The sequence below is a fragment of the Aythya ferina genome (assembly GCF_964211825.1).
Source record: "Aythya ferina genome assembly, chromosome: 7".
Taxonomy (NCBI): domain Eukaryota; kingdom Metazoa; phylum Chordata; class Aves; order Anseriformes; family Anatidae; genus Aythya; species Aythya ferina.
The window spans coordinates 24,227,718-24,237,090 of record NC_140302.1 but is presented as its reverse complement, the minus strand read 5'-3'; positions in this window follow the sequence as shown (position 1 = coordinate 24,237,090).

The window sequence follows — 9,373 nt, the reverse complement described above, 5'->3', positions numbered from 1 at the left end:
CAGGGACCTGCCTTATCGGGGAGCTGGTTGCTGTCTCTCCTCGCGGGCTTTTTCTGCCCCGGGGCTGCTCTCTGTCACTTCTCTGCTCCGTAACAGCCGGAGGCAGGAGGAAATGGGAGCCTCCGTGCCTGGTCCCTGCCGGAGAGCGCGCGGCTTCGGAAGTGGTGGGGAGGGGGGGGATCTGGCTTGCAATTACCGTGCCTCTGGCTTGGCAGGCCTCAAAGTGTGAGTGATGGGGCTCCTGCAGAGCAGCCCCCCAGCCCACGCAGGCTGGAGAAGTGCTCGCACCCCTCAGCAGCCTCCCGGGCTGCGGCATCCACCTCCTGCCTGGGCTTGGCTGGTTTGGGGGTGTGGGATGCCAGAGGGGGCACGGCACAGCCCCGTGGGGAGCTGCAACGCCTGGGTACTGGAGAACACCCCAAAAAAATTCACATCCCCTGACCTGGGGTGTCCTGGGAGCGCAGGGGATGGATTGGAGCCCTGTGTCCATATACAACATGCAGCTGATGGGTTTTGCAGGACGGGAGCAGCAGCTCACAAGCATTTTGGGAAGGAGGACGGGCAGCTCCGTGCTTGCTGCTGGAGGATGGAGGAGCTGGGATCAAACACTACAGATCCCAGCCCAGCAGGGCTCATTTCAAACGTGGGAAGAGGACCCAAAGCGCCAAGCACATTAGGCCGGTGTCCCCCAGCCTCAAGAGGCACCCCAAGCTCCATCTCTCTCCCACCACCACCTTGCCCTGGCGGTGGGGACGGAAGGGTTAAAGCCCGAGGTCCCGGCAAAGCAAATGCTCACCGAAACAGCCAGCAGCTGCCCGGGGCTCCCCTCTGCCCCCTGCCCTTATCCATCTCCCTTATCCCCGGGCAGGAGCGGGGCGCTTCCCCTCTGCCTCCTGACGAGGAGCAGAGCTGGCGGAAGCCGGGCTGGGGTCCCCATCCCTGGGCAGAGGGGGGGGATGCTCGGGGTATGGGGTGGGGGCTTGGGGGGGGGTCAGGCAGGGGCGTTTTGCCCCTCCTCGGAGCATCTCCGGCAGCACGGAGCTGGAGCGGCGGCAGGCAGGCTGGGACGGGCTGTTTAATTAAATGTGAAGGGCTCCCGAGCTCCAGCCCTCGCTGCAGCCTGAGCGACTTCGGGAAAGAGGCCTTTTATTAAAAGAGAGAGAGGCTCGGGCTCTGCCAGGCAGCCATCAAACGGCACATTTAATTGTCTCGCCTCGTTTAGCCGCTGTGTGGGGAAGGGGACGCGCTCCAAGCCCTCCCCAAAGGTCCCCGGGGTGGCGAAGGGGTTTGGGCACGGGTTCAGCTGCGGGTACCAAAGCGGGGCTGGGTCCTGGGGACGTGATGGGATCCCCCAGGGGACAGCCACAGCCTTTCCCCCGGCTGGGCCGGAGCAGCCAGGGCCAGGGCTCCCCGTTTGGGGAGGAAAACGAAGATCTGGAGGGGGAGGAAATGCGGGCTTTTATCAAAACCTCCGACTTCAAAGTTGTCCAGCTGAAGTGCTCCCCTCTGGCTTAATTTGAAGTGATGTTTCCTTCAGCGGCTGCGGCTAAATGGCATCAAACGAGGCTGAAACGGCCGGAAAGCCTGGGAAGGAGGCACAATGTTTGGGAACGGCAGGGCTCGGGCCTTCCCAAAGCCTTTCCCCAGAGGTGAAAACCTTCTGGGGAGGGGGAAGCCTTTTGATCTCTCCCCTTAGGTGATTTTGGGGGCTTTGTGCTGGCCCCGAGGCTCCTGGCCAGGATGGGAGGTGATGGGTTTTGGTCCAGCCCTGCGCACGGAGGAGGGGTGCTGAGAGCCGGGTGCTGTCCCGCTGCTGGGGCTGCTCACAAACAGCTCCCCAAATCCTCCTGCCACCCAAAAGGGGTTTGGGATTGCTCTCAAAAACGCGGTTCCAGTGACTCGAAATGGCTTTTCTTGCACCAAATGTCAGGGGGGAGATGCTCAAATGCATTCTTGTCCTTTCAGCCATGGGACCTCCGTGGAGCAGCAGGCTTCTGCCCACGTGCCCAATTTTTCGTGCTCAACCTCAGCCCTCGATGCTTGGTAAAATCAAGCACCAACACCACATCAATGCACCAAGCTCCAACCTCCCACCCTTTAGAGGCAAGAAGGGGGGAAAAAAACCCACCCTCTCCCATAAGAGAGGGCTGAGTGGAGCTGCAATTCCCCTGCTCCCAGCCCAACAGCTCCGCTCCGGCGCTGGCAGGGCTGCGGCTGTTTCCACTCGCCCCCTCCTCTGCCTCCCCCAGCCCCGCTCCCAGCTGCTGCGGGGTGCTGAGTTCACGGGAGCCGTACCTGTGCTTTGTCTTCATCTGTCACCCCTCCTGACAGTCAGATCCATCTTAAACTGGGAGCGCGAGGGGAAGAGAGGGAAGCAATAATTAACCTCTGCGCGGGCCGCTCCCGAAATGCTGCGGTCTGCTGATGCGCGAGGAGACGGCCCTGACACTTTTATTGCTGCTCCAGCGCCGGGCAGCGCGTGGAGGAGGCGATGTGGCCGGGCTGGGACACCTGAGGCTGTCACTGAGCTGGAGGAGCCGCTGGCACACGGCTTATTTGGGGGCTATACGGGGTGCCCGGGGTGGGGTCTCATGGCACAGCTCTCGTAGAGGAGGATTTGGGGGCGCGGGTCGGCGCCCTGTGTGGTGTGGCACCCACCTCGTCCTGGATGGGGAAGTTTCTTCAGCAGTGCCATGAGCTGGGGAGAGGGGCTGGGGGCTCCCAGGCTGGCCCGAGGTGCCGTGCCCAAACTCCACCAAAACGCCAGACAACGATCATTTTCCCAAACCCTGTGAGCCCAACACCAGCACGGACTGATCCCCTCAGCTCAGGTACTCAGGTACGGTGCTGGTTCATTTTTTTTTTTGCAGAGGAATCAGGGACAAAACCTGCAGGGACTGGTTTCTGGGCAGTTTGCTCAGTTCTGGTGAGGAGCGTGAGCTGTAGGATCGCCGGGGCCGTCCATCAGAGCAGTGGCTGTGCTTTCCTACATACTGATGCCCAGCCAGCAGGTGCTGCAACTTTCCAGCTCAGCCTTTTTTTGGGGTGCTTTACAAGAGGGGCAGGGGGGAATAACGCCCCCAAACACCTGACGTGCCCACGAGTGCTGCCAGCTCCCTCGCTCCCTCGCGGCGGCGGGGCTCGCTCCCTGCACAGATGGGGGTTTAATCAGCCCCGCTCTAAGCACATGGGTGTTCGGCGCTAATTGAGTTTCCCTCCGTTCATTAGGCTGGTTATTCATCACTCGGGAATGACGAAAGGCTGCGAGTCTGCCGGGTGCTGGGAGCGGCGGTGCCGCTCGAGGCCGGCGTGCAGCCGAGCATCCTTCCCTCGCCGTGGGATTATTTGGGGTGGGGACAGTCCCTCGGCCCTATAGTGGCACCTATGGGGTCTGGAGGCCAAGCGGCCTTAGGATTGTCCACCAAGTGGCTGAGAAAGCAGCCGGCCCACGAGGTAACACACAGACCCTGCTGTGGTTATCACCCTGGCCCTAAAGTTGCATTTGGTGGCGTGGTTTGTGGTGGATGAGAGCCACCAGGCTGCCCCCGGGGGCTGGCAGGTAGCTGCCAATTAGTGGTTGGAGTTATTGGGTAATTCTCATTATCACGAGGTGCCTGGGGACCGCTGGGTCATTGCCACGGGGGCTTGGAGCAGGGATCTAATGGGGTTCTGCAGGGAACCGAGTGATCTCCATGTCCCGAAGACCTTGCCTGGAGTCAGCTCTCTCCTATGGCATCCTCCGACCCCCCCCAGCACCTCGCAGCCCCCCGAGCCCCTCTCGCCCCCTCCCCAGCACCCTCCTCCCCGTGCCCGGCCGCGTGGAGCAGCGCCAGCGCCGGCACCCCTCTACCTTCCGAGAGGGGCTGGTGCTCGGGTTTGATGGGAGCAATCCATCTCCATCACTGTAATGACCGTTCCCATTAATCGGCCATAAACTAATAAAGTAAGCACTTTCCCCTCCATCCCCGCCACCCCCCCTAAACTTCATTAAGTCTTTAGTACATTAATATGTCTTACTTAGTGTCTGCTTTGGCCTCTGTTGTTTTTTTCTTTTTTTTTTCTATTTTTTTCCTTTTTTTTGCTGCGGGTAGCAGGGGTTTACCTGATGATGCTATTCCCCACAGCCCCCAGGATGCTTTGACAGCCCGGGTCATCCCCACGGTGGCCAGAGCCTCGCGCCCACGCGTGCTGGCGAGCAGAGAAGAAAGGGAAAGGGACAGGGAAAGGGGGGGGGACACGGGACGCACGACGGAGGGAGGCGCGAATCAAAAGATCCCGGACACCTCCAAATTAAATTTGTGATGCCTGGCATCAGATGGGCCCGCAGCCAGAGATTAATTCGACTGATCAAGTTATAAAGAGCGCTGCGGCGGGTAATCAATCTTGGAGCTGTCAGGCGGATAGGCAGCGGTATTAACCTGGCAGGACTCGCACACACACACACACACACACGCGTGCACACGCAGAAGCCTTTTTAATTCCTCTCCCACTGGCTGTTATTTCCCAGGCCGGGTTATTTCGGAAGGGCTGGGGGGAGCTCTCAAGTCCTGCAGCCCAAGCGGCCGTAGCCCCGTCCAGGCAGAGCATCCTTCTCCCCCTCGTGTGCTCGCCACCCCAAAATGTGAAGGGACAGTGCTTGGACATGGAGCTGGGAGTCTTTAGGGTCGGTTTTCCAAGGGACAACACTGGATTTTCTGCTGGATGCTATGAAAACTCAGACTGGGCTTCCTCCTCTTCCCATAATGGTGGTTTTCTGTGTTTTTTTTTTGAAGAGGATTCTGCACAGCCCCTGCTGGGTGAAGGCCAGGAGGTCTTCCTCAGCAATGGGGTGCACACGAAGCCACCCAGACATAATGAGAGCCGGGCAGCTCCTTGCTCTGAGCAGCCCCCAGGTCCCAGAGCAGGGCTCAGCCTGCGTGGGCTGGAGACCCCCGTGCTGGGGGTGCTGGCAGAGACCCCTCCTGGGTCAGCCTCAGGTGGAAGGGGAAATCCTACGGGCTCAGCTTTTGGAGCCCAAACACCCTCAGATCGACCCTGCAGAGAGGAGGAAACTCATGGGCAAGAGCAAACTCATGGCACTTTGGAAAAGTGACCAAAGAGCAGAATTTTGGGGGTCACCCTTGTGACCAGGGCAGGCTGGATTTTTGTGGTGGCCCCGGTGACCCCTCCAGTGCCAAAGCTGCGAGCCGTCAGCGTGACACGGGGCTCAGGCTGCTGGGAACGCCGTGGCCTTTTCTGGATGCTCAAGTGGCTCCTTCCAGGCTGGAACAAACCCCGTGGGCGGCGGTGGGATGCGCTGAGAAACGCGTTGGGGTGGGAGCTGGCCTCTCGCTGAGAGGAGACGCTTTCTGAGCCATGTCCCCTGGTCAAACATCCCCAAATCCTTTCGCTCCCACGGTTTCCCCGAACGTCCCCTTTAGGGTCTGTCCATCAGCCCGTGCAGCCAGCACGGCCACAGCTGGCAGCCAGCAGCCCACTCTGAGCCTGTGTACAAGGAATGGGGGGGGGGGCACCTGCTTTTGGGGTGCTGGGGTTGGGTCCCCAAAGGGGATGGAGGTTGGAGAAGGATTTGGGGTGATGCGCTCAGTGCCAGCACCCGGTCTCTGCGTCCCCGATCCAAAGGGATGTGGGGCTCCTGGTGGCAGCTGGCACGTGCCCTGGGGGTGTCCCCAACCTTTTTGTGTCCCCCACTGCAGGGGTGCTGTGGCCACCCACCCCCTGTGCCGGGCAGGGTCCTCTCGGAGCACATAGGCTGCTGGGGGGCACCAGCACCCCGTGCCCCCTTTCTTACAGCCCCCAGCCCTGCCTGATGCCGCAGCCCCTTCCTAAAAGCCCCCCAACAAACACCTGTATCCTCGGCTGGCTGCGCCCACCCCGCCAGCTCGCGGGGCTCCGGGGCTGCCTCCCGCTGCCAAGCCGCTCCCGCTCAGCTCGTGCTGGCGGATTTCGGAGCCGTTCGGTGCCAAAGCCTCCTCCAATTAATCTTCCCCCTTCCCCGGCTCCCTCCCCTCCTCGCTGGGCCGCATCCTGGGGAGGATCCATCGATCTCGGCAGTGTCCAAACGCAGCAGCTGGAGCTGGGTGTTTGCCGGCACCTTCTCCAGGTTGCTGGGCACCGGCGCGGATGCTGTCTTCATATTTGATGGGATTATTAGCATGGGGGGAGGAGGAGGGGGGAGAAAGCGAGCACTAATTGATCTGGTAATAAAGTTAATAGAAGCTCTTATGAGCTTGCCCATTAAGAATAATTAAGGAAGGGCGAGGGAGGGGAGGAGAGTGAAGGGAAGCCCCCCAGGGCTGGGGCGCGCCGGCTGCATGGGGTCCCTTTGCCCCCAGCCCCACTCCTGTCCCCGCTCCCGAGGTCCCACAGGTCCTCAGGATCCTGTTCCAGAGACCTCCCAGGACAAGGGAACAGCAGGTTTCATGGGCTGCTCAGGGATGTTGGGGCTCAGGGACAACCTGGGGACAGCGGGGAGCTGGAGCCAGCCTGGCTGAGCCGCGGCACGGGGCCGAGGCGAGGTAAACAGGGCTGGTGAAAGAAGAAAAGAGCAGCCCGGCGGGGTCAGGGGTTAACACGGATGGGGCTGGGACTACACAGGGCTGGGAAAACAGGTGGAGTTCTGGTGGCTGATGGCCGGAGGCACTGGGGACCTGCGGGGACCATGCTGAGCCCTGCCCGGTGCTCCCAGGATGGTGCCGGTGCCCTGGAGAGGACCAGACCGTGCACAACCCGGGCACTTGTGGGGTTCCCCCTGCTTTGCCCTCTGTGGCTGGCAGAGGGACCCACACGGAGGTCGGTGACATCTTAAAAGCTGCTGCAACACGAGCTGGTGGCTTGGGAACACCCATATGCTCCTCCAGACCCCGGGGAGGGCGGCCGGGACTGGCAGGCTCCAAATATTGATCATGGCTGGGATGCTCACCGAGCCTCCTCCACTCTGAGCCCTGGCCAGATGTCCTTGCTTTATCCCCACGGGTGGGAACTGGCATGGGTAAAGCAGCGGGTGCTCACCCCAAATCCCCCCCCCATGATCCAGGGGTGGCCACAGCAGGCTGGGGACATCACCCGTGGCACCGCGGGGCCGTGGAGCGAAGGGTGCCCCCTTCTCCCCAGCTAAGTAATGGGGCTTGGGATGCTGCGTGGTAATCCTGAGCAATGATTTACATTTAATTAGGCAAATGAATATGAAAATAGACTCTGCCCAAGAGCCTACTAATAACTTGGTGTGTTAATGGCTTGGGCTAATATAACTCCGATCTGGCAGATCGCGGTGCGGCGGGGAGCGAGCGCCCGGCCAGGCTGTGGGCAGCGGGCAGGCACAGCCTCCCCCTTCAGTTCAACACATCCTGGCCCTAAATGTGGTGTTGTGTTGGTTAGCCACCTCTGGGCCTGAAAAACAGTCTTGGGGCCACCATGGGAGAAGAAGAATTTGGGTATAAGTGCAGCAGAGAGGGCAAAAGGCAAAAAATCTGTCGCTTCGAGGAGCCTGCTCCCTCTTTGGCCCTACAGCAGATGTAGGATCCCTGTAAGGCTGCGGGGCATCAGGGGTAAATCAGTTGGTACCTTTTGGGGCATTGAGGGATCCTGCCCTGGAAAAGCAGGGCTCCCAGCCTGGCTTGGAAACACGAACATCACAGGGCTGTGCCCCGGACTGGGCGAAAGAGGGCACTTAGAGCCAGCTGTTACCAAGGAACTAAAGTATCTCACAGTTTGTTAATTAATCAATGTTAATGAATTGTTAATTAATTAATGTTAACCGAGCCAACATGTTGTATTTTTCACATCTAGAACAGCCTCTGCACCCCGGGCTGGGCTGGTTTGCTGCTGGGCACTGGCACAGAGCTGCGGGACGGATGCCACCGCTTTGCCCGGGATCACACGCGCAGGGGGATTTCAGACCGTGCCGTATTTTCACCTGCATTTGTTTTCCTAACCTTCCTGAACCCCATTAAACCTGTGCGAGGCTGAAAGTGGTGCAGGTCCACCCGAAGTCCCTTACAGAGGCCAGGGTCCCCCCATCGGTGTGCTCTGCGCTGTTCCTGCTGCCCCCCAGCACCTGTAATTTGGGGCCGGGGCTCCCATCCAGGGCAGCAGCGGTGCATTCATCGCTGCAGCCCGGCGGGGCCAGGCCGATAGATCTTCCTAGCACGTAAAATAACTCATGTTAATCATCCCCAGCAATTTATCCTCTTCTCTGTCTCGTACATGAATTATTCAGGGTGGTGCTGGAGGAGGCCAGGGCAGGGAAAACCACCAGAAAGTCCCATGGCTGACACTGGCGGCCCCGCTGCCCCTACTGGGAGGGCAGTGGGGTGCTGTGGGGCTGCCCTAACCCTTGGGGACCCCAAACACAGACACCCCATGTCCCCCTCCTGCCCCGTGTTTTTGAGCTGGCATAGGGCTGCGGGGGGCTGCTCCCATCTCCCCCCAAAGTCCTAGGCGCATCCACGCTGCAGGAGGTTTGTGGACAGGGCATTTTGCTGGAAATTAATTGTGTGGTTGACAGCCCAGCGTTGAAGTGCCCGAACATCTCTACCTGGGCTGCTCGGGACAGGCTCCCCTCTCATCCGTCTTCGCGCTGGCTGCAGGGCCGTGTCCGTCATTGGCGCCGCGTTTGTTTTGCTGCGGGTATTTTCCTTCAGCCCCAATTACGCTCGGGCTTACACCAAAACAAACAAGCCCTGGGACTCGGAGGTACCTGCCTGGCTCAGACAGGCTGGTGCCGCGGCCGGCCCCGGGGCTGATAAAGGACCCGCGGTGTCGCTGCCACGGAGCCTGGGCTTGCACAGCGTGACACGCTTTCTCCCGACAATTAATCACTGGGGAGCGGGCAGCATCAATTAATGGGTAATTGGCCTCGTTTTGGGGCAGGTTTTCCGGGCAGGGCTCCTCTTGGCCCCCTCTGATTGCTGGGCATCCCCATGGTGATGTTCGGCATGGTTCTGGGGAGCCGAGAGCCCCAAAAACAGTGGGATGGGAGAGAAACCTGATGCTACGGGGTCCGGGAGAGATCCTGCCAGAAATACCCATCTGACACGCTCCTTGAGATAAAGCAGGGGAGCCGGCTTTACTTTAGCTTATCGGACACATTTCCTCCAGAGAGATCTCCATCAGCTCGGGGAGGAAACTACTGGATTTCTGTCTTTCGGTGGCTTTTTTTCCTTTTGAAATTTTTTCAAGAGGAACAAAGGTCTCAGACACCGTTGAGGGAAAAAAAAATAATAATGTTTTGCTTGGTCCGTATTTTGTTAGCGAGGAAAGGTTTGAAATGGAAAGATTTTGTCTCTGTTTTCTTCCAGGACCAAAAATAGAACATTTGGGTATTTTTTTTTTTTTTCCATAGCCGAGTAGAAGTCAAAAAATACTGCCTGGA